Source organism: Saccopteryx leptura, chromosome 4, assembly GCF_036850995.1.
Source record: "Saccopteryx leptura isolate mSacLep1 chromosome 4, mSacLep1_pri_phased_curated, whole genome shotgun sequence".
Classification (NCBI taxonomy): Eukaryota; Metazoa; Chordata; class Mammalia; order Chiroptera; family Emballonuridae; genus Saccopteryx; species Saccopteryx leptura.
The window spans coordinates 105,455,451-105,482,021 of NC_089506.1; the positions used below are offsets into that span (position 1 = coordinate 105,455,451).

A 26,571-nucleotide genomic window follows, 5' to 3' on the forward strand; every position below is an offset into this window, starting at 1 on the left:
CCGTATTACAAAAATGGGACTTATCTTTCCTTCTCAAATTTGTTAATTGTCCACTTTCAGTGATACCATTTTCTAGTATAGAAAATGTATCATTTTTGACACTACCTTTTTTTCCAATTCATCATGATGTTCTTCAATTTTTCATTTTGAAATTATCTTTACTCCTCCAACTCTATTCTCATTGCCACTGTTTTGTTGAGGATTTCTTCACTCTGAGATCACTACCATAGTCACATGCCCAGTTTCCTTGCCATTAGACGTTATTTCTTTTTTTTTGTTTGTTTTTGTTTTTGGTTTTTTTTGTATTTTTCTGAAGCTGGAAACGGGGAGAGACAGTCAGACAGACTCCCGTATGCGCCCGACCGGGATCCACCCGGCACACCCACCAGGGGCGATGCTCTGCCCCTCCAGGGCGTCGCTCTGTCGCGACCAGAGCCACTCTAGCGCCTGGGGCAGAGGCCAAGGAGCCATCCCCAGCGCCCTGGCCATCTTTGCTCCAATGGAGCCTCGGCTGCGGGAGGGGAAGAGAGAGACAGAGAGGAAGGAGAGGGGGAGGGGTGGAGAAGCAGATGGGGATGGGCGCTTCTCCTGTGTGCCCTGGCCGGGAATGGAACCCCGGACCTCTGCACGCCAGGCCGATGCTCTATCACTGAGCCAACCGGCCAGGGCCTAGACGTTATTTCTTAGAACCCTTATATACATAGTACTGACACATTTATTTTCCAAAAATTCCATAACTTTGTCAGATTCCACTATGTTGTTTCAAGAGGCTGGCTATGCTGCCTCCCAATTCCTTGCTGTATCAAGACTAAAGTCCTCAAAGTGGTTTTCCAGGCAAAGGTCTAATAACTTAATTCTAATCTAGTTATCTCAGTTCATGTAACTTTGCCTCAGATTTTGAGATAAAGGTCCCAAGTCTCATTTGGGGGAACACTGCATCCTACTTTGGCTTAAGTTCTCACCCACGAACCACTCCACCACTTGACAACTTAGTGTATCTTCATTTACAAGCATACAGGCCACATATTACAGAAAGGACATTAAAAAAAATTGAGTCAGCAGAGACAGTTTTCTAATCCCCCTGTAATTACTTACAGTTTTGTGTTGAGGGACCATTTCATACGGCATTTGCTGCCCTGCACTAGAGTGGTCTGTTGTCAGGCACAGTGCTCAGTACAGACAAGTTTGCAGCTTCCAGTCTCAGTCCTTCCTCCAACTGGTCTAGGTACCCATGGTCCAGTCAGTTCTCACCTGTTTTTGTGGGGGGGGGGGCAGTGGATGGTGTCATAATATATGCCTAGAAAACAGATCATAAAGTAAATCAATATAGAGCGATATTGCTTTGCCATAGGAACCATTATTTAATTGATGGTTAAATTCCTGACTTTTGACTAAATGTTAAGCATAATTTATACCTAGATTCTGGTAAAAAGACATGTTATATTAATAGATTTTACACCAAAGCTCTTGGGTACATAAAAAGAATTGTCACATTATGAATGTGACTTCAATGTCCTAGTAGAAAACAAATACTGTTTTCTTTAGAGACTCACTTTAAAGAACTAAGGCTGATTGATACTCAATACATTTGTTTCTGTAATTATGGGAGTGGTGTTTCTTTTCTTTTTTCTTTTTTTGTATTTTTCTGAAGCTGGAAATGGGGAGAGACAGTCAGACAGACTCATGCGCCTGACCGGGATCCACCCGGCACGCCCACCAGGGGCGAAGCTCTGCCCACCAGGGGGCGATGCTCTGCCCCTCCGGGGCGTCGCTCTGCAGCGACCAGAACCACTCTAGCGCCTGGGGCAGAGGCCAAGGAGCCATCCCCAGCGCCCGGGCCATCTTTGCTCCAATGGAGCCTTGGCTGCAGGAGGGGAAGAGAGAGACCGAGAAGGAGGGGGGGGGGGTAGAGAAGCAAATGGGCGCTTCTCCTACGTGCCCTGGCCGGGAATCAAACCCGGGTCCCCCGCACGCCAGGCCGACGCTCTACCGCTGAGCCAACCTGCCAGGGCCTGGTGTTTCTTGAAAATAAGTTTTTTAATGTAAGGGCTTTTCATTTCACTACTATCTCCTATCTCCTCAAACACACAAATAAAAGCCAACAGAAAACAAACAATACTTTTTTTGGAAAACTTTACATGATCCATTATATCACTAATGGCCCTCAAAAAGGGATATTAAAATTTCACAGGCCTTCCAACTATTTATACCCCACTGATAGGTTTTTTACTTAATTTTTTTATATATAAAAAGGACACTGTAAGGTAGCTAAAACTTGAGGCATAAATGTTAATAGCAGAGAATGAGAAGAACCCCAATAAGTATCAATAGTAAAAGGTAGAGGACTCCTAAAGTACCGGGAAAGAGTCTAGACATTACATTTATCTAGCTGGCATTTAGCCTTTCCAGAAGATATTAATTTATCATAAAGGCATTACTGCCAATTTTCAGCCATCAATGCCATTTATCAAGCACCTGTTATGTTAGGCTTGCAGAGTACACAATAAAAAAGAAGATAGTCCTTACCCATAAGGTAGGATGTATTCATTGTTCTAAGGTATAGAAGCACAAAAAAGAAATAAAATTTGTGGCTGAGGAGGAAAATGAACTAGGAAACTTCATGCAGGGGGTAGATAGCCTAAGATTTAAGACAGTTGAAGATGAGGAAAAGGACATTCTAAGAGTAAATAACTTGAGCTTAAGGCTTGAGTGCAAATTAGAGGTTTGGAAAAGTAGTATTTCTATTTGGCTTAATGGTACTTTGGTATTAATTCACAATTATTCCCATGGTGGTAAAGTCAGTCTTACAACGGCAAAAAATATACCAATAGTAAAAATTTTCTATGTAACCCTTTCCTCTCAAGATTTCTCATTTGATTTGCTGAGTTACAAGCCATAGACCCTCTAATGTTTAGGGTAAAATTGTCTAATTTAAGCCTAGATTTCCTTTCAATATTTCTTACAGATTGTGGTCCCCCCCTTCAAATAATCACACCTTGGCTATCAAGGGCTCCAGGCAATCCAGATACTTGTTTTCTTCTTTTAGAAATGAGGGCACCTTTGGTAAAGGAAAGAGAACAATATCAAACATGGTTACACTCATTACCCTACCTATTCACCAATTCAAATTCTGCTTTCAATCTAGTGTATCTAAACTCTTTCCTACCTGATAATACCTTGATTCATGATCCTGCAATTGAAAAGTATACAATTCCTTCATTTTACTGAATTAATCTACTTTTTAAAAAGACTTTATTTATTCAATTTTCAGAGAGGAGAGAGAGAGAGGGAAACAGAGGGAGAGAGAGAGAGAGTGTGTGAGAGAGAGAAGGGGGTTGGAGCAGGAAGCATCAACTTCCACATGTACCTGACCAGGCAAGCCCAGGGTTTCGAACTGGTGACCTCAGAGTTCCAGGTCAACACCCTATCTCACTGAGCCACCACAGGTCAGGATAATATAATCTATTTTTAAGCCTGGCTCATCTTCCACCTCCTCTAAGTCTTCTCTGATGAGTCTATGTCTACATTTCCTTTGAGCTTCTGCTGCACTTCAAGTCAGCAAGACAGACTTCATAGTCAAATATTCTTTATCTGTTTATGTGAGTATAATATTCCTATCTAGGCTAAAAGTTTTTTGCTAATAGAGGCTATTTTTTTTTTGAAGACTACAGTGAAATACTGGGCATAGAATAGGCCCTTAATAATAAAAGATGATCTCACTTAAAATGCAAGCAGAAAGAGAAAAAAAGAGAAAAAAATACAAGCAGAAATATTTTAAGGCATTTTAAAGTATAATTTAATAACTTTTTGATGAATTAAAATTATATTCACTCATTTACAGAACTTGAAATCTCAAATTATCAACACTTCAGATTTTTACTATTTAAAAATAGATTTGCATGAATAAAACTGTCGCACTATACCACATATATGTAACATAACCATAATTGAAACGGTCACCAATCTTGATAATCTAATCCTTCTGACAGTAGGAGATATTGCAAGTATAATATATGACCTTGTTTATAACCAAGAGATTAAAACTAAAGTTGGTTATTCAAATCCTTTAGAGCAATGGTCCCCAACCTTTTCTGGGCCACAGACGGGTTTAATGTCAGAAAATATTTTCATGGACCGGCCTTTAGGGTGGGACAGATAAATGTATCACGTGACCGAGACAAACGTCAAGAGTGAGTCTTAGACGGATGTAACAGAGGGAATCTGGTCATTTTAAAAAAATAAAACATCGTTCAGACTTAAATATAAATAAAACAAAAAATAATGTAAGTTATTTATTCTTTCTCTGCGGACTGGTACCAAATGGCCTATGGACCGGTACTGGTCTGTGGCCCAGGGATTGGGGACCACTGCTTTAGAGGGTACATCTTTCAAATGTGTTGTGAAATCATGACAATATGATTTTGTTGAGTTTGAAGTAAACTGAGATTTTGCTTAAAGGAAACTGGAATTCTTCAAATTGAATTTTTTATTTCCTTTTTCTTTTTTTTTACAGAGACAGAGAGTCAGAGGGAGAGATAGGGACAGACAGGAACGGAAAGAGATGAGAAGCATCAATCATCAGTTTTTCTTTGTGACACCTTAGTTATTCATTGATTGCTTTCTCATATGTGCCTTGACTGCAGGCCTTCAGCAGACTGAGTAACCCCTTGCTCGAGCCAGCGACCCTGGGTCCAAGCTAGTGAGCTTTGCTCAAACCAGATGAGCCCTCGCTCAAGCCGGCGACCTTGGGGTCTCAAACCTGGGTACTTCCGCATCCCAGTCCAATGCTCTATGCACTGTGTCACCGCCTGGTCAGGCCAAATTGAATTCTTAGTTGACTTAAATAACAGTATTTTTTTTTTTTTTGTATTTTTCTGAAGCTGGAAACGGGGAGAGACAGACAGACTCCCGCATGCACCCGACCGGGATCCACCCGGCACGCCCACCAGGGGCGATGCTCTGCCCACCAGGGGGCGATGCTCTGCCCCTCCGGGGCATCGCTCTGTCGTGACCAGAGCCACTCTAGCGCCTGGGGCAGAGGCCAAGGAGCCATCCCCAGAGCCTGGGCCATCTTTGCTCCAATGGAGCCTTGGCTGCGGGAGGGGAAGAGAGAGACAGAGAGGAAGGAGAGGGGGAGGGGTGGAGAAGCAGATGGGCACTTCTCCTGTGTGCCCTGGCCGGGAATTGAACCCCGGACCTCTGCACACCAGGCCGACGCTCTACCACTGAGCCAACCGGCCAGGGCTAAATAACACTATTTAAGAGAAGAAAATATGTTGAAATTGCTGTTTTAGAAAATATTCCAAGTTTAAGATTGTAAACTTCAGCTAGCTAAATCTAATTATGTAGTTAGCTAAATAATTGTCCTATTAATTCAAGTAAATGCTTTATCTGATAAACCTTTAAAAATTTATTATTTTTCACTTATAGTGCCTCTCCCTCTCTAAATTCCAGTGGGGTTGTTTGTTCTTTTGGTGCTCATCTCATATATCAAGGTATTGGTCTGATAAATGGTAGGAGAAACAAACCTAAATTATTTTCCTATTATGGCAAAGTTAAACATAACTTTCCAGAACTTTAATGTGATATTGAAGTTTCCCCATAAATCGGTAAGATTTTACTTTTCCCTTTGCTTTTATGAGTAATGTGTCAGTGTTCATGGGGGGGGGGGGAGTAGTTTATAGTTGTGAATATGTGAAAGTTTATCCTTATATTATTAATTTTCCACATGAACAACTATAAACCTACTTTTGCCCCACCCTATAGAGAAGACTAACTGTTCTAGGATTATAAAAACTTGAAACAAGATAACCAAATTCAACCTCTTATTTAAAACTGAGGCCTGGAGAGACAGCAACTTTGTTATGGTCACACTAGAAGAAAAGCCAATTTTTAAGTATATGACCCCACTTAAGTTCTCTGGAGTAGGAACAGTTTAAGCTTCTACTTACATGATTATTCCTCTGAAAACGTAAGCAAGCTACCTAAACACTTCTTAGCATATTCTCTAGCATAAAATTCAAAAATATAAATTTTACTGCATTATAACCTTTTGTTCTGCTTCATTTCATGGTTTTCTAAACCAGTGGAAAATTTTAGCTTTCTTACGTGCTTGTATATTGATGACATTGAAGAGACTGGTATCAGAGGCAAGTGAATTTGAGCATAGTAACTTATTGGATGAATGTATATACATTACTGAATGAGACTGACATGATGGAAGTTTCATTGAGACAATTTAGATTTTCATGTCTAGAATCATCAAATTAATCTAATGGACATTTTTATTTCTAATTTATATTACTTACTTGACTTTCTATATTATTCTTATTTCGTGTAAACCCTAATTCAGTTACTTTTTCAAACATGCCTTTATCAAACAAAATTTTTTTTCTTTTTTCAGTGAGAGACAGACAGACAGGAAGGGAGAAGTATCAACTCATAGTTGAGGTATGTCTGTTTATTGATTGCTTTCTCATGTGTGCCTTGACCAGGGGGCTACAGCTGAGCCAGTGACCCCTTGCTCAAGCCAACAACCTTGGGGTTTTGAACCTAGGTCCTCAGCATCCCAGGCCGATGATTTATCCATTGCATCACCACCTGGTCAGGCTAAACACCTTCTTTTCCACAGGAGCAAATAACAAAACCAAAAGCATAGCCTAAAAAGATTTAATCTAAAAAATTTATTTTACTATTTCTATAAGGATTTTCATCTAACCAACTGAAAAATATAAAAATATTGAATATTTAAACACTTTGAAAAAAGTCTCTAAAATTATAATTTGCTGATAACAGAATCCTAAAAATTCAAACTTACCTTTTAAAACCATGTTATGTAAATCAGTTAATTCATTCAATATTAATGTAAATGTTTATTAGATATCAGCTATGTGTCAGATGTTTTAATTTTGATGCTGTTCTTAAATCTGTAAAGAAATTGTTACTTGAAATAATATATCAGGTACCATATATTGTAATATTCTATGGTACAAATGAATAAATTAAGAAAATTTAAAAAGCATGATTTCATATAATCTAAGACAGGAAATAAAACAATATAAAAATTACATTTATTAAAAAAAACACGAAATGGATTTCCAACCTCTTTAGACCTCTCCAGGGCTAATATCAAATATTTATGCAAGACTGAAGATATTTTAAGATGATTTCATCATTCTTATATTTTCTTCCACAAGTCTCTGGATTTATTCAAGAATAATTATCTATTTAATGCTAACTAAGTTCTGGCACTGTGCCATGTGTTGTATTTTGGAATCTTGATGTCAAAATCCTATTCTAATGCAACACTATTTTTGGTTTTTTCATTGTCTATAAATAAGGAGGGTAATGAGTATTATCTGGCAGTAAATACTTAATTTTAGAAAGCTTCTTAAAAATAAAAATAACTTAAAGTAGCAGACATATCAGGTAAATTATCAAGGAATACATGTGGCAACTATAAAACATCCAAGTATTTTTCTCACAGGAGGATTATGCCCAATATGGGAGGAATTAAGTATGAAAAGCAATAGAGGCCACCAACCGAAATCGATCCAAGAGGCTACATACAGCAAGCAGGGTATTAAGGTAGAGATTCAGTTCACTTTTGGTTTCCTAAACAAAAGTAGAGCCCAGAAGCCAGATTATTTCCCAATGTAAGGCAGAGTATCTGAATGCCATGGATAAAGCAGAAAAATAATTAATTTTAACAGTTTAAATATTACTTAATACTTTACAACACCCTGAATTATGACATGATTGCAAAGCCAATCGGAATTCCTGACCTCCATAGCGCTTTCTTGTAAATTCTCGGAAAGAACATCTGGGAATCCACCTCAGTCTGCTAAAGACAATTTTTCTTAAGACTTACATCAGATATATTGTCAAAATTCCTCATTATGAGATAAAAAATGCTGTGAAATTATTCTTTAACTAGAACAACATCTCAATGAGAACTAAAGAGCCCTTACAAAGACTTCTTTTACATATAAAACTGTATTACCTGGCAAGTACTATTTCATGTTTCTCATTCCTTTTAATCCTTCAATGTAGTTATGATACAGGTGATCCATATAGATTTGACTAAATTGAGCCTGGGAGAATCCCACTGAAAAGTAATACCTAATTTCTGGCTATTTCATCAGTTAATTGTTTTGAGCAGCCATATCAAAATTGGTATCACTGTATTCTATCTGTAATAAGGGAACTAACATATTACTGAGTGCTATGTGAGGTTATCAGCTACATTAGTCACCAAATGAGCTAAGATAGTCTCTGGGCTCAAACCTTCTGGTTCACAGGCTAAAAAAATAAGAAAATAATCACAATATGATGATGTATCATAAACAGTATTAAATTATAAGGGTGATACAGTAAAGGGAGTTTATTTTTTTTTTGTGTGTGTGTGTGTATGGAGAGGATGGGAGGAGGTTGTCTGTCTGAGGTCACACCTAGGAATATTTCTGAAGGCTATACTGCCTGGACTTGATCTGAGACAGAATGAAGGTAATAATTATTATGGCTTTCCAGAAGTGCAATTCTTTAAGTTGACAGGCAATACTAAAAATGCGTATGATAGCTTAGAGGTAGGTAATCTCCAAAATAAGTTTACTATATAGATGCATTATGTAGTTTGCAACCTTTTAGTTACAAAAGATTTTCTTTAAGATTTTGATGAGCTTCCAAAGACAAGTGTGCTTAAGTGAGATGACAATGTTTGATGCTATAAATGCCTTAAAAACAATGTAACCAAGTATGACATATGGCTTGTGTAGACTTACTCTAGACAGTTGGGCAGGGGCAGTTTTCTCAGGGGACAACTATTACATTAACCCATTTATGTAATAAATACCAGATGTCAAACTTTTTGAATTTCAGTTCTTCAGTTTCCAGAAATTCAAATCACTTTTTGACAAGCTCCCAGCATGCCAGTATCTGCAGTAGTGACTAACTCTGTGCATCACATGGTAACATGTACCCTCAGGAGGCAGACACGTGTGAAAAATCAGACCTTGGTAATGACCTTGAGCAGTAGGATATAAAATAACTCCATAAGAGCTGACTGAATTCACTATCTGCAAGTATATCCATGGACCCCCTCCCCCCCACACACATATATACACATACACAGGACACGGGCACATAAAACAGCCATGTGCATGCAGTGTTACATAAACACACACTTTTAAAAACATGCTTCCTTGTAGTGGGACAGTACCACCACCATGGAATATTTGAGAAAATAATTTGTGCTCGGCATAGCACTACCATATACAAACCTATCATTTAAAAAAATTATTCAATTTTGAAGAGGAGAGAGAGGAGCAGGGAGTTAATGCTTCCTGCTATGTATATGCCTTGACCAGGCAAGCCCAGGGTTTTGAACTGGCAACCTCAGCATTCTGGATCAACACTTTATCCATTGTGCCACCACAGGTCAGGCTACAAACCTATCTTGAAAACATTCTTTGGAAGGTACCCCTACTGTTTTGTGCATTTCATGGCTTAATATTTGTTAAGTTTTGTCTCCCCTACCTTTTGTTGGCTATAGGACAGAGGATGTAGATATAATTTCTAAGAGCCTGAGCTCTGCAATTAAACCACCTGAGCTTGAATCCTGATTGCACTTACTAGTTATGTGACATTAGGCATGCTATTTCCATGTGACTTAGCTTCCTTACTTATAATGTGAGGATAATGATGTACCTCCCTCATAAGAGAGTTATGAGAATTAAATGGGTTATTAAATAAAATTTCTGGCAAAGGATTAAACAATGTGTTATTATTTCTATCACTAATAGCAGCACCTAAAGCTTGAGTGGTTTCTATATGCTCTTTAAAAAATCATCAACAACCCTATGGGGTATTAAAATGGTTTGATTGATTTGGGCCATTTTTATTAAATTAACCAGTCAAAATAAACAATAAAAATTTACTGGCCTATTTCCCAGAGTGGCAAATAAACATTAACACATGTGCCAGGACTGATGTTCATAAATCTATGTACAATTCTCTCATATTAAGAATCTCATATACTTTGGAAGAGAACCGGAGTAGGCTGAAAAGTTCTTGAACTGTAAAAACTAAGATGGCTGCATTAAAAGATGTCATAAAATTCATCTTTATAGCCAAGTCATAACATTGTTTAATCAAGTCTCAACGACGATTTGGGCTCAAAAGACTGGTAAAGAGATATAGAATGACCATTTCCTGCATATTTGATGCCAGAATCAATTAGATCCACTGCCAATTTCAGATTGGTATTCCTGGGAATATCACATTTAATATTTAGCTGAACACCTAGCATGTGCCTGGTAAGATGAGAACAGCTCCAATTGAAACTGAATTCCCCTATATTTAACTACAGGAAGAGAACTCAAGAGTGGTAATTCTAAGACCAAGCTATGAACCTTCAGTCTTATTAATATCCAAACATCTTAGAATATAAACACCAAAGAATAGTCCACTGACACTATAACCCAAGTCTCCTCAAATCAAAATTGTATGATTTAAATTAACTTTCTCAGAATTGATTCGTTAATTTATCCAATTTTTTCAACTTTATTCTCCTTTGACGAAATGTAATGATCCAGTTCTGTATTGGATTTGTCTAAGAACCTTCAAGAAGTAACTCTCCTTGAAAACAAATGCCAACTCATAAAAGCTTTTACTAATAAAAAAAATTTATGCTCCAACTCTAGTATTTAATGAAATTGAAACCTTGATCTTGAAAAGAGTACCTTTTCTAGATAGTTCTGTTAAAACAATGACTATTTTCAGTACAAACTGTCTTAAAACAAAATATCCAGAAGTTCCCCTATAACTTTCTTTAGTAAAAAATCCTTTGCTAGCACACATTTTAAAGGCAGGGTTTGTTCAAGCAGATGTGCTTCATTTCAAATGTCTTTAAAGCTCACTTTCCCCCTTATTTCATTTTAAAGGTTCTTTCTTGGTTCAAGCAGTCGAATGCATACATCCAGTGCGTATAAAACCCTTGCTTGTTTTAAGAATTCATATTTGCATCCCTGAAATGTGATCTCCCAAGTTTTGTCATCTAGTGCAATACAGAACAAGTCTCAAAATTGTCTTTTTTCAATTATTCCTTAATACATTGGAACACATCATATTTACTCATTTTCTGAATGGCCTCTTCACATCCATATTCTCTGTGGCCTGACATGAGCCACACACACAAAGATTCCTAATGAAGAATGGTTTGGGGAACAAGATTAGCAATATTAACCTGAATCATCTTTAAATCTGTTGAACATTTCCAAATTAAATTAAACTCCAAATTAAATTACCTATTTTGGCTATCCAGAAACTAAGACAAGCTGGTATTGTTGAAAATAAGAAAGATTATTGTGAAGAAATTATTTTTAGGAATGTTTTCTTAATATAGGAAATCTTGTAAAATCATTACAATTTTTTTCTGAAGAGTATATAACTATGTAGAACTTTGAAGAAATAATGATCAATTTTTGCCCAGTAAGTTCATTTGGTCAGAACATCCAATACGCTGAAGGTTATGGGTTTGATTCTGGGTCAAAGTGCATGAGAGAAACCAATGAGTGTATGAATGGGTGGATTGATGTTTCTCTTAATAACAAACAAAACACCCCCCCCTCCCCACCAAATTCCTTGAGTTTTAAACATGAACACATAACTATTCAAAAGTGTTACAATAACCATTACGGACCTATCCGGCCCATTAATACCTATTTGGGCATTTTTCCTATCATTTCAAAGGACCTAATATCCACAATAGCGCTGATAAAGGCGGCCTGTTTTGATGACACTCTTCCCTTTAGATTATTTTACTTTTTAAAGACTTTATGCATTTTAGAGAGGAGAGACAAAGAGAGAGTGAGAAAGAAAGGAGGGGGGGGGGGGAGGACCAGGAAGCATCAACTCCCATATGTGCCTTAATGGGGCAAGCCCAGGGTTTCAAACTGGTGACCTCAGCATTCCTTGTCGACTCTTTAACCCCTGCGCCACCACAGGCCCCCTTAAAATTTTAGACTCTCAATATAGCTTCTTTATTCTATTAGCCAAAATTTCAGATTCTAAACCTGCCTTTATAAATTTAACTACTAGCTCTCAAGTTTTATTTTTTATTATTTTTATTATTTATTTATTCATTTTTAGAGAGGAGAGAGAGGGGGAGAGACAGAGAGAGAGAGAGAGAGAGAGACAGAGAGAGAGAGAGAGAGAGAGAGAGGGAGGAGAGACAGAGAGAGAAAAGGGGGGAGGAGCTGAAAGCATCAACTCCCATATGTGCCTTGACCAGGCAAGCCCAGGGTTTCGAACCGGCGACCTCAGCATTTCCAGGTCGACGCTTTATCCACTGCGCCACCACAGGTCAGGCAAGAGTTTTAAATTATAAAATATTAGCATGTGAGAAAAACAGGTTGAGATATACCACTTTTGCTTACATTCTAAATTGGTCACTGTAACACAGATCATATACTGTGAACTCATATTTTTGTCGTTTACATTTTATTAACCCGTCATGTTTGAACTGAAATATGCTTATGTTTTAACACCAAACTTGAATTCCACTTTCAAAACAGCTCAGCTTTTGATAAATTTGATGTGATGACTGGGGTACAAAAAAACAAACTCATAATTTAATATGTATTTCTCTTTGAGCAAATTTGAGCTGTACACATATTAACTTTTCTTACTCTGCTGTTTAAAACCCTTCAATGACGCCTGACCAGGCGGTGGTGCAGTGGATAGAGCGTTGGACTGGGATGCAGAAGACCCAGGTTCGAGACCCCGAGCTCACCAGCTAGACCCAAGGTCGCTGGCTCGAGCAAGGGGTTACTCAGTCTGCTGAAGACCTGTGGTCAAGGCACATATGAGAAAGCAATCAATGAACTAAGGTGTCACAACGAAAAACTGATTGATGCTTCTCATCTCTCTCTGTTCCTGTCTGTCCCTATCTATCATTCTCTCTGTCCCCGTAAAACAAAAACAAAACCCTTCAATGACTTTCCTCGCATCAGAATGCCTCTCACATCATATGAAAAAATACACATGGGAATGACATGCCAAGTGTGGCAGAGGAAGCCACAGCGTAAACAAAATGCGTCTTCTTGTATGCTCAAGTTTACTAAAATATCTTAAGACATTTTAGGCATTTTATAGTTAAATATTATGTATTTTTCAGGTACATTTTATAAATGTGAAGAAAAAACTTCTGATCCAGAACACATATCCTCTCTCTCTTCTCTAGAAGAAATGCTCCTCTAGTCCCTGGCACAGTTATGAATTGGATTAAGAAAACCAATTTGCTAAACCAACTATACAACTGGAAGGGATAACCTAAGCCTAATAATAGTAGTGCCATTGGGTGGTAAAACTAAGCTTTAAATAAATTTTTTTGCCTTTTCTAAGGTTTCTATGCTTATGTATCACTATTATACTAAAGTTTAAAATTAAACTTTTTAAACAGGAAAATCCTTAATTTTTAGATCTGAAAGTCAGTCATTGTGCTATTAAATATAACTATAAACCAGATTTTTCTTTACATAGTTTATTTTTATAGTTTCAAAATTAAAGTATTTACCTACTTTTTTTTTGTTGTTTTTATTTATTTATTTTTAGAGAGGAGAGAGAGACAGAGAGGGAGAAAGAGGAGAGAGAGAGAAGGGGGGAGGAGCTGGAAGCATCAACTCCCATATGTGCCTTGACCAGGCAAGCCCAAGGTTTCGAACCGGCGACCTCAGCATTTCCAGATTGACGCTTTGTCCACTGTGCCACCACAGGTCAGGCTACCTACTACTTTTCTTATACTTACCTTTAGAGATTTTAGGGGCTGGAAGTGTGGAAACGACAGCAAAACCTCTCAACAAATTCAACAATTCCTTTTTAACACTCCTTTGAGAACACAGGGTAGGTTGCTCCACTGAAGTTTATTTTAAAATGACACTTATGAAATGATATAATTTTTTTTTGAAAAGATATAATTTTTAAAAATTACCTTCCCGGCCCTGGCCGGTTGGCTCAGTGGTAGAGCATCGGCCTGGCGTGTAGAAGTCCCGGGTTCGATTCCCAGCCAGGGCACACAGGAGAACAACCCATTTGCTTCTCCACCCTCCCCCTCTCCTTCCTCTCTGTCTCTCTCTTCCCCTCCCACAGCCGAGGCTCCATTGGAGCAAAGATGGCCCCGGGCGCTGGGGATGGCTTCTTGGCCTCTGCCCCAGGCGCTAGAGTGGCTCTGGTAGCAACAGAGCCACGCCCTGGAGGGGCAGAGCATCGCCCCCTGGTGGACGTGCCGGGTGGATCCCGGTCGGGCGCACGCGGGAGTCTGTCTGACTGTCTCTCTCGGTTTCTAGCTTCAGAAAAATACAAAAAAAAAAAAATTATCTTCCCATGATCACTAATCCTTATCACTTCTACAGCTCCTGAACCTAGTAGGACTTCCATTTACAGATTTCCAAATGGGGTGATTACATGGTGGTAAGGCTGCCTCAAATAATTGTTTTTTTTTTCTTTTTCAAGGATTTTCTTAGTCTCCTTAAAAAAAACCAAAAACCCAAACTTTCCCCCATTCACAAAAATCATACATGCTATTCACAGTACACCCCCTCACTGTAAGATTTTATCTCACACCCATAGTAAACCAGTAATGATTAGTTTAGCAAATGTATTCTTCTAATTAGTCTGTTTATACTTTTTGGTCACCTTTTTCATTTAATCTGAACAACTTTCTAGCTCATTAAATGTAATTATATTAATTAAAATAGCTATACAGTATTCAACATGTTATTAAATCAGCTTTTTGTTAGTTTAACTCTTCCAATCTTTTATTATAAACACTATAATAAACACATGGACGACTTCTTAAAAGAGTATATTTATTAGCTGCTTTTTACAATATTAGAAAATTAAAGTAGATAATTCACTATTCTTTCAATGTGCTAAAATCCCAAAAATATATTATGGCTGGGCTGGTCCATACTCTATGTGAGATTTTATATATATAATTTTTCATATAACAGAAAATCAACTATACCACTTGTTAGCACAAAGTTAATATTTAAATTTTGGGACCCGACATTTGGCTGGTGTTTTGAAGTTCTGGCTATCTTAGTCCACCTGTTTTTTCTTCTTATATTTAAAATTCTTGTTCATATTGCTAATACATTTACAGGTTAATATGTATGGATAAATGAGATGCAATTTTCTTCTCCTAGATATGCAAGTAATATGTTTAAATACTTAACTAGAGCCAAATCTACCTCAAAAGTATAGGAAATTAATTTTCCTCCCTTCTGTGAATATTCAATAAAAAACACTTTAAAGAATAAAACTTTTTCCATGAATAAGGGATAGTAATATCCACCTGCAAAAGGAAAAAAATTGAATTAGAATGTCAACATCTAAATAAATACATTAATTTAGAGATTATAGCTTATTAAAGCATTATCTTGCTAATCTAATTATGAATAACCCCTGGTCTTGTATCAGTAGTGATACTTAGTGGATTAAAACATCAATAATCCTATGACATCCAAAGAATATAAAATAAAGAAAATCTTTACTGCTAAATACAGAATTTAGTCTATGGCTATATTTTCAAATCTACTATCACATTATCAACACGTGTGCTCTTAAGAGATTTGCATCTGAATATAGAATGCAAACTAATTTGATGAATAAAATATTCTGCCTGTCTCCTGGATACTTGCCTGCAATCCTTTGAGTTAGCACCAAACTCAATCCATACTCCAAAGTAACATATTTAAGATGCTCAATATTGGATTTGGCATCAATTTAAAAAGAAACCTGAATAAAAAAGATTAGGGATTTTTCCCCCCAAAGAAGATCGAAAAAATGAAACCAATACACACGTGTATAACTATTTCTTCCTTGCAAAATAAACAGCCACATTAATATCAGAATTTTATTTTACTATTTGCTTTTTATGTGTATATTAACTTTTACAAATAAAACTCTGTCCTGTTATCTTACCTAATGAGTTTCAACAGGTACTGAGAGGCTATTTCCTCTTTTCTAATGAAAAGAAGCTGCATACTGTTATAATAAATTTCAATGCAATATTTTCTTACTCTCCCAATATTTTAATTTTTCTTTAATTTATTCTCAGGATTAAAACAAGAAAGTTTTCTTTTATCTATTATAGCCCCAAATGGTCCTTCTTCATAGCTGGAGCACTGAGATAAAAAGATTCACCTAGTAAACGTAAAATGCAAGCTTTCTGTCATTAGAAAGCAGCTTAAATCTAATTTCCTAAACTTAGACTTCAAATTCATTTAGAAAAACAAAACAAAAAATCAAATCCTGGGTTGCTCTGGAAAATATTGGACAAACTATGTAATTCATTTGGTAACTATTTCTATAAGAATCTATGTGTTAGACCTGGTAATATTTTTATATTAGATAACCAAAAACTATCATATACTTGTTACAGTCTTCCATAAAATGGTTGAAATGAAATAAAGAAAACAGGTTAAGAGCTCGATGAATGATTTTTAGAAGCACCAGGCAATACTATTTACATGTGAAAGCTGGCATTTAATTTTAACAATATGGTATAGTAGTGCTTCTTTATTTTGGAAAAAAAAAAGCTGGGAAAAAAGTGAGATTGTTCTTTAAAATGATAGCTTAGTCTTATATACTGTGTGTCCGTAAAGTCATGGTGCACTTTTGACCGGGCACAGGAAAGCAACAAAAGACAATAGAAATGTGAAATCTGCACCAAATAAAAGGAAAACTCTCCCAGTTTCATACCTATTCAGTGCAGTTCGATGTGGGCTCACGCACAGATTTTCTAGGACTCCTTACGTAGCTATCCCATATAGCCTCTACAGACTCGTCACTGACTGATGGCCTACCAGAACGGGGTTTCTCCACCAAACTGCTGGTTTCCTTCAACTGCTTATCCCACAGAGTAATGTTATTCCTATGTGGTGGCACTTCATTATAAACGTGCTGATATTCATGTTGCACTTTGGTCACGGATTTGAATTTAGCGAGCCACAGAACACACTGAACTTTCCTCTGTACCGTCCACATCTCGACTGGCATGGCCGTGGGCTGCTCCGCTGTATACACGGTGTTACATCATCATCTGCGCATGCTGTCACATCATCCTACAGAAACTGGGAGGGTTTTCCTTTTATTTGGTGCAGATTTTACATTTCTATCATCTTTTGTTGCTTTCCTATGACCGGTCAAAAGTGCATCATGACTTTACGGATACACTGTATTTTCTTTATCCTCAAATCAGAATTTAAAAAGAAAATCCCTGAATACAATTTCTTAAATTACATCTAATATACTTTTAGGGTTTCTAAAACTGAAAATTATAATCAGAAATAATTCATTAAGAACTACTTTTATTTTATAGATCTTCTGCATGGTGATAGAGAAAAGGATAAGATATTCCTGGTACGAAATAAGACCAGAAGTATGGCACCCTACACAAACTCGTTTTAACCTGAACATCAATTTTTAGTTGAATGACTTATAAAACACCAACAGATAAGAAATAAATGGTGAAGAAAACACTTGCCTTCAAATTTTAATAAAAAATTTTGATTTATGTTTGCATCTATAAGATTTATAACTACAATAATTTTGCTCTTACTCTGAAGTTAAATTCTGGGATATAAAAAGCGAATAAGGCCTTCATATCTTTGACTTGTCATACAAAAATCTTAAAACATTTTAATAAAAGAAAAAGAGAAAATAAGAACATAAAGTTAGAAAGCATAGAATTAACATACTAATCTTTCATATATAATAAATTACTTTGAGTTTCTGTTTTCTGAGTTACCCAAGGAATAGGTTGGTCATCTGTAAGATTTCCTACTTTTAAAATTATGATTGAGTGCATTTTGCGACCCAGGATTACAGAATCTTAATTCACACGTTTTGCTACTTTCCCCTTTCCCTTATAAGGAAATAGATAGAAACATTACTAGTCTTCTAAGTTCTGTTCAGAATGTGTATTTCATAATATATATTTAACTCTGAGATAAGCAAATATCTTTAAATTTCAATTTACTAGAGAAAAAGAAAATAAATATTTAATAAGTAAAAATCTGAATATTTACATTGAGTATAAATGTTCATTAAGATAAACTTATTTGATGTTTAAGCTCTCTCAATAAACTTTTTTTTTTTTTTTTTTTTTACAGAGACAGAGAGAGAGAGAGAGAGAGAGTCAGAGAGAGGGATAGATAGGGACAGACAGACAGGAACAGAGAGAGATGAGAAGCATCTATCATTAGTTTTTCGTTGCGACACCTTAGTTGTTCATTGACTGCTTTCTCATATGTGCCTTGACCGCGGGCCTTCAGCAGACCGAGTAACCCCTTGCTTGAGCCATCGACCTTGGCTCCAAGCTGGTGAGCTTTTTGCTCAAACCAGATGAGCCCACGCTCAAGCTGGCAACCTCGGGGTCTCGAATCTGGGTCCTTCGCATCCCAGTCCGACGCTCCATCTCCTGTGCCACCGCCTGGTCAGGGTCTCAATAAACTCTTGATGGAATTGAACACAATTATTAAACTGCAATTATACTATTTTAATGAACACAATACATCTGAAAAGTTAGTACTTATTTTTATGGAATCATACATAGTAAACATAATAGGGTTATCAATAATACTGAAAACACATGATCAATAAAACAAAGTACATTAGTAACATTAATACATATTAAAATACAACTGTAGAAGATGGCCAACCTTACTTCAGCAGCACAGTTAATACTGGAGATAATTTTAGAATCTTAACGCCAATATTTACGTGCTGCTAAGGCACTGTTGACATCACTATCATGAGAGCTATGAATAAAAAAGAAATACATTTTCTTCAGAAGATCAGATCCTTGTATTTTTGAGGCAGCACAATATGGCCTGCACCTTTTCAAAACCCACAAACCATTATGTGCTGCTACTTTACTCCAAGGTTTTATTTTTTTAAATACACATTAGCACCTAAAGACAAAAGAAAATTTTTTTCTTTTAGAAAAAAAGGATAAAACCATTTAAAAACCCATATGTAAAGACTCTAACATTGACATAGTATGCATAATTAGTTGTTTCTTAGAAGCTTTAAGTAGCATAATTTAATTTTACATCAAAAATTTAAGAAAAGCCTACTATATATTTGCTAAGCACATTGCTATAAATTAGAAAAACAAAAATGCATAAAGTGAGGAAAAGAACATTTTCTCCTGTCAACTTAAGTCTATACAGTTAAATATTTAATCAAACTTTTGAATATATTAAATAGTTTTCTTTTCCTTTTATAAAAAGTAAATTAATAATTTGGTTTTTACCTTTTCAAAAGCATAAATTACAAACAGCATTTCATTCCTGGAAGTACACCTTTCAAAAAACATCTCATTAAGTAGGTAAAGACTTCATAGCAAGGGAAAAATAAAAAATGACATTCAAGAGCTCAGTTTCAATAAACTTAAACTAGCAAAATGAAAATACACTTTCTAAAGTCACATGAAATATTTTAATGCTAAAAGTAAAAATATAGTCAAAACAAAAAATTTTCTTAGATAATTTATATTTAAAAACTCAAATATTTTACCCTCTACATTTATCTCTATATTATAGTTATTCTGTCAAAGTTGGACATCACTTCATATAAGAATTCTAGAATATGAAGCCCTAGAAAGATGAGTTAACTTTGTACCCAGAGATGAGAAATAAAACAGGAATCCTATGGCTCTTGATCTTCCTACTTCCTCCTGTCTCCACTTTTCATCAGGCAAAGAAATACTGTATACCCCTAAACTGTTTCCACTTATTCAGCTTTGGGAATGAAGTTACTTCTCTCTAAAAGATACCAGAAAACTGCTACCATGCTATCTCAAGGCTTGACACCTCCTTTGTCTCAGTTTCTTAACCTTAAAATGGCTATGCTAGAGCTATAATACTTCTATCACAGATTAAGGTGATGTGCACTGAAATTTGGCCATACCTTCTAATATCTAATTGATTATACAAGGCACAACTGTCATATAGTCTTTATTTTCTTGTGAACATTTTATAGCTAAATCTCCTATCTGGGCAACTTGTGTTTCACATAATACTGATCAATTAGTGTCTTACTTTTCTGCACAGTTTCCACTATGCAGCCAAAATAAATGCTTGAAAACACATAATAGTACTTATTTGTATTTACCAATTACAATAAGAAACTGTCCCTTAGGCTACCCTCTCCCCACAAACCCACTTTCCAGACAAAAACCACACCCATTTTTCAAAGATGTTAAGCATGACATTTTCAAATATACAGAACTTATATACATAGTTTTTATTTAACAAATGCTTTACTGAAGACATATGTACCAGACACTGTCCCAGTTGTTACACTAATCGGTACACTAATGTACCAAATAGACAAAATCCCTTCCCAGAAAAAATTTAAAATCATTTAAATTGAGAGAAAAGAAATGAAAATAAATAACTGTTCAAGATTTCATACTGTTCTTTGATCCTGCACAGTAGGTTATTCTAAAATCCAATGAATATTTCAAAATTAATAAGAAATCAATTGGATCATTTCAATTCCAATCAATCCTTTTTTGCTAAGTCTATATATTTTAAAATAAGTCAGTGTACCATACTTGCAAGAAATGTAAATACTGCAAAATGCACATATTGTTTTAAAAGTCTTTATTTAAAGATTTTATTTATTCATTTTAGAGGAGATGTCAGGCAGTGTGAGTGGTTTTAATGCCACAGAACTGTATACTTTAAATGGTAACATTTGTTAGGTATATATAACTACAATTTTAAGAGATAATAAGTGACATTCTTACTGTGAAGTTCTTTTTAAAGATTTTAAAAACTGGCCTGACCTGTGGTGGCTCAGTGGATAAACGTCAACCTGGAATTGCTGAGGTGCCTGGTTTGAAACCCCAGGCTTGCTTGATCAAGGCACATATGGGAGTTGATGCTTCCTGCTCCCTGCCTTTCTCTCTAAAAATGAATAAAAATCTACAAAACCAAACCAAACCACTCACACTGTTGTGCAACCATCACCACCCTCCATTTCCAGAGCCTTTTTATCTACACCAACTGAAACTATATTATATACTAAGTACCCATTCCCCGACCCTTGCAACCTCCAGAAATCACCCTTCTTTCTGTCTATAAATTTGACTATTGGGCCCTGGCCGGTTGGCTCAGCAGTAGAGCGTCGGCCTGGCGTGCCAGGGACCTGGGTTCGATTCCCGGCCAGGGCACATAGGAGAAGCGCCCATTTGCTTCTCCACCCCCACCCTCTTCCTCTCTGTCTCTCTCTTCCCCTCCCGCAGCCAAGGCTCCATTGGAGCAAAGATGGCCCGGGCGCTGGGGATGGCTCCTTGGCCTCTGCCCCAGGCACTAGAGTGGCTCTGGTCGCGGCAGAGCGTCGCCCCTGGTGGGCGTGCCGGGTGGATCATGGTCGGGCGCATGTGGGAGTCTGTCTGACTGTCTCTCCCCGTTTCCGGCTTCAGAAAAAAGACCAAAAAAAAAAAAAAAAAAAAAAAATTGACTATTATAGGCACGTTATACAAATAAAATCATACATTTTTAAAATCAGGCTTATTTCACTTAGCATAACTTTTTCAAGGTTCATCCATGTCGATGTATATATCATACTCTCCTTTTATGGTTGAGTAGTATTTAATTGTGTGTATGTATTACATATTGTTTATACACTTGTCTATGGACATTTAGGTTTTCATCATCTGGTTATTATGATTAAAACTGCTAGGAGCATGGTATGAAAATGTTTGAGTACTGCTTTCAACTCAAACCAGTATGAGTTATTCATATGACAACTCTGTTTTTAATTTTTTTTTTTAATTTTATTTATTCACTTTTTTAGTGAGGAGTAGGGGAAGAGAAGGGGGGGAGGAGCAGGAAGCATCAACTCCCATATGTGCCTTGACCAGGCAAGCCCAGGGTTTCAAACCAGCAACCTCAGCATTCTAGGTTGATGTTTTTATCCACTGCGCCACCACAGGTCAGGCTATTTTTAATTTTTTGAGGAACTGCCATACTGTCTTCCACAGTGGCTGTACCATTTTACACTTCCATCAGCAATGTACAAGGGTTCCAATTTCTTCACCTTTGCCAACACTTTTTTTTTCTTTTTTTTGATAATAGCTATCCTAATGAGTGTAAAGTGGTACTTGACTGTGGTTTTGATTTTTATATCCCAAATTATTAGCAACACTGAACATCTTTTATGTTTATTTGCCACTTGTATAACTTCTTTGGAGAAATGTATAATCAAGTCCTTTGCTCATTTTATAACTATTTTTGTTGTTATATACTCTGTACATTAATCTCTTATGAGAAATGATTTGCAATTTTCTCACATTCTATAGGCTGCCTTTTTACTTTGTTGGTAGTGTTCTTTTTTGCACCAAGGGTTTAAGTTTTGATGATGTCCAACTTATCTTCCTGTTATAGTTCCCCATGCTTTTGGTGTGATAACAAAGAAATCACTGCCAAGTCCACTGTCATAAAGCTTTCCCGTTTTCTTCTAAGAGTTTTATAGTTTTAGTTCTTATGTTTAGGTCTTTGATCCACTTTAATTTTTATATATGGTATAAGCATCCAACTTCATTCTTTTACATGTGGATATCCAGCTTTCTGAACATCATTTATTGAAAACTGTCATTTTCCCAATTAACAGTCTTGGCACACTTATCAGTCATTTGAACATACATGCAAAGTTTTACTTCTGGGACCACTAGTCTGTTCCACTTTGTTATGTCTCTATATGCTAATACCATACTGGTTGATGACCATGGCTTTGTTAGTCTCAAAATCAGAAAGTATGAGATCTTCAACTTTGTTTTTTTTAAGACCGTTTTAGCTATTTGATATTCCTTGAAATTCCATATAAATTTTAGGATGGGTTTTCTATTTCTGCAAAAAATGTCATTGGGATTTTAATGGGGATTGCACTGTCATCTTAATATGAGGATACTAAGTACATGAGCATGGGATGTTGTTCCATTTTGTGTGTTTTCTTTAGCTTAGCAATGTTTTGTAGTTTACAGTGTACAAGTATTTCACCTCTTGGCTAATTTTATTTATAAGCATTTTCTTCTTTTTCATTGGGACTATAAATGGAATTATTTTTTTAATTTCCTTTTTGGATTGTTCATTGTTAGTACACAGAAATGCAACTGTTTTTTGAGTGATGATTTTGTATCCTGCAACTTTGCTGCATTTGCTTATTGGCTGTAAGTTGTGTGTGTGTACAATAAGGGTTTTCTACATATATGATCATGTCATCTATGAATAGAAATTTTACTTTATAAATCTTTTAGATCTAAAATTGGTTCAAGAGCTGTCAACAATGTTGGTTCATTCATTCTTTCATTCTTCTGGAAAAACTTCAGACAGGTGTGTCTCTTCTCTTGCTTCAAATTTCCAATACCTTCCCCTCATTCTCACTTTCAGAAAAAGAAGTTATCAGAGAATTTTTGCCAACCTCCACCACATATGTATATCTCTACTACATATATCTATACCCATATAATTCTTTCTTCTCTGTATTATATACACTTCATAAAACCAATACCTTCCCTTGTACTCTGGATTTTATCCTCTTGCTTATTGAAGAATACTCCTCTAGCACTCTTCCTTGCATCTTTAATTTCCCTCTCTATTGGATCATTCCTATCAGCAAACATGCTATCATTTCTCTAATCTTAATTTCATCTCTTAAAGGTTATTACTTTCTGTGACAATACATATTGTTATTTTACACTGTTTTAATAAACACCCTCAGAAGATTTTTCCTATTCTTGTTTCTATTTTAAACTAGCTGAGATAATTAAAAATAACTACTTTCTATTGGAAAGCTTGACAAATTTACATTAGTAGAAAAAATTTCCATAAAATATGGAAATTCTTGGTTGAAATTATTAATAAATTGAAAGATTCCAGCAGAACATTTCTAGCCAGATAGGGAAGGAACAGCTATCTTTCATGGCCTAAAAGCATTTCTCCTACTTTGCTGCTTAGAAATATCCTTTATGTGTCACTATATTACTTTAGATTTTTCAAATGTCTTAATTTTACTTTTAATCTGGCATCAAAACAATTTGTAATAGTAATTACTTTCTTCAAGTATGCTTCAGATTCTGCATATAAACCTCTAAGGAACTGGATACATATAGTCCGTGGGCCACAGAATGATTATCCTTGTTCAGGACAGAGGAATATTATTTTTATAAAAACATAAATATGCTATTTATCTTAACATATTTTTTATACTCAAATTATGGCTACTTGTCTATTCGTACGAACTTTTGAATACAGAATTCTCTGTGCTGAGCACATATCTGGTTTCATTATTTCATATCTATCCTCCATTCAAACTGGACTATATGGCAATGATTCTTGGAATAACCCAGGCCATTTCTCCACTGCTAGTGCATTGGAAATATAGTATTTCCCGTCCCTGCCTTAAATCTCTGCTGCTAAGTTCACTGACTAGAAGAAAAGCTACCTTCCCTAACTAGATATGCAAAAAGACTTAATGGCTAGTTGTAGAACCCCAAAAATAGAGCTATTAAAAAAATCAGAAAAAAAACACATTCAGTTCTTGCCCTTTATATAACAGTCTTACTTCCATGTCTGGTAGATTATATTCTGGCCTGTAGGGCTATTAATGATCTCTACTGGCTTTTGATATCAACTTTTCATTCTTATGATCTTCTAAGACAAAAGTCATTTTGAAAGGTGAGATAAAATAAGTAAATGTTCAAACATAATCTGAGTAAATAGAAATCTTTAAATACTTTAGTCTTCTTTCACCTCCTTGTAAATGATTTGCAACTTGACTTTTGTTTCCATTACATTTTTGTTCAGGTAAATTTTCTTTCTTACTTTTCATTAAGTGAGAGGAGGGGAGGCAGAGATAGACTCCCACATGTGCCCCAACAGGGATCCACCCGCAAACCCCCTACCCTGGGATACTCTGCCTATCTGAGGACGCTGCTCTGTTGTTTGGCAACGAGCTATTTTAGTGCCTGAGGCGAGGCCATGAAGCCATCCTCAGTGTCCCAGGCCAACTTAGCTCGAACCATTGGAGCCATGGCTGCAGGAGAGGGGGCCGAGGCAGAGGCTGGGAGGGGGGGGGAGTTGGAGAGGAGGAAGCAGATGGTTGCCCCTCCTGTGTGCTCTGACCAGGAATCCAACCTTGGACTTCCACACATCAGGTGGACGCTCTACTGCTGAGCAAACCGGCCAGGGCCCAAATTTTCTTTTTTAATTTTTACTGCTCTAATTTCAGTTCATCTAACTTATATAAGGCAGTATTGTATTTAACAAAAACATTAATAATTCTAGGCATGTCTTAAGTTCTAAAACTGTCTTGAGTGCAATAGACTCTACTAGTTAATTTCTGCATTTCTAATATTATCAATATAATAAGCAGCAGAAATAATTTATTGAGGCAGCAATAATACAGAACTGTGATTCTGTCACAAGAAGACCTATGATGAAATCTTGATCCTGGGTGTAATTTCATTACATAGAACCTCAGTTTCTTCTTTGTTAGATAGGCCTATTAATGTTTACTTCATAACCCTATTGTTAGACTGTATACTCTTAAACTTTTAAGAGCACATCTAGCAGTGAACAGGTATTCAATAAATGGCTGCTGAATCTAAATTTATAGAAGGATTTGAAACACACTTCTGACAAAGTTAGGATTTCAGTGGATTGTAAGTCAATAAGAACCAACAGTATTAATGACAAAGAAAGTTTGTGAAATCAGGCTACGTTAATAGAAGTATCTTATTCGTGAGAGATGCACTATATTTTGTAGCTCAAACCTTTGAATATATTTGGTTCTGTTATATAGAATATACAATATTCTAAAAGAAATACTGACAAAGTGGAATATCTAAGCTACTAACAGCCAGAATTCAAACTATGAGAAATAGTGAAAGGATTTGGGTATGGTTAGCCTACTCTAGATGAAAGATATAGAAGGACAATATCTAGGGCCAAAGGATGAAATTATGTATGTACTAAACTGAAATCTGTTCTCTTATGAGAATTTTATACTTTATAAATTATTACTGATGAATATAATTTATTACACTAAGGAAAAAGTTTATTATAGCTCTAATTCCTTTTAATTGATTTTAATTTATTGTGTTTACATAGATTCTAGTGTCCCCCCGAAGGCATCCCCCTTCCCCATGTTCCCCTCAACATCTCCTTGCCCCCTCCCTTCAATGTCCTCCCCGCTTCCCTCCAGGATTTGCCTTTCTGTATAGCTCTAATTGCAATATACTGAAGCTAAAATAAAATGAATACAGATCAATTTAAAAATTTACTTTTAGAAAAATTCAGTATATTTTACCAAGCGGTCTTATTAATGATTTGGAGGACAACTGCCAACTTTTTTAAAGTTCTGACTCTACAGCAGCAAATACTAGGGGCATAAAAACAAACTGAAGAGCCAAACTAAGGAAAATAAAACTGAAAAAAATTTTTAATGAATTTATGTCTGCATATAACAAGAGTGAAACTGACAGTCTAGGCAAAAATA

The 26,571-nt window shown here is 36.1% G+C and overlaps 1 long non-coding RNA gene across 2 annotated transcripts in view; it reads right to left on the minus strand.

Moving 5' to 3' along the window:
* Positions 1-745: 745 nt before the first annotated feature.
* The window catches only part of LOC136402909 (uncharacterized), a 92,654-nt gene continuing 66,828 nt past the window's right edge, over positions 746-26,571 (minus strand). For both annotated transcript variants that reach the window (XR_010751052.1, XR_010751051.1), the window contains exons 4-5: positions 2,996-3,058; positions 746-1,297 (exon numbers count right to left, since the gene is read on the minus strand). This is a non-coding gene — a long non-coding RNA (uncharacterized lncRNA). The remainder of the gene's footprint in view (positions 1,298-2,995; positions 3,059-26,571) is intronic.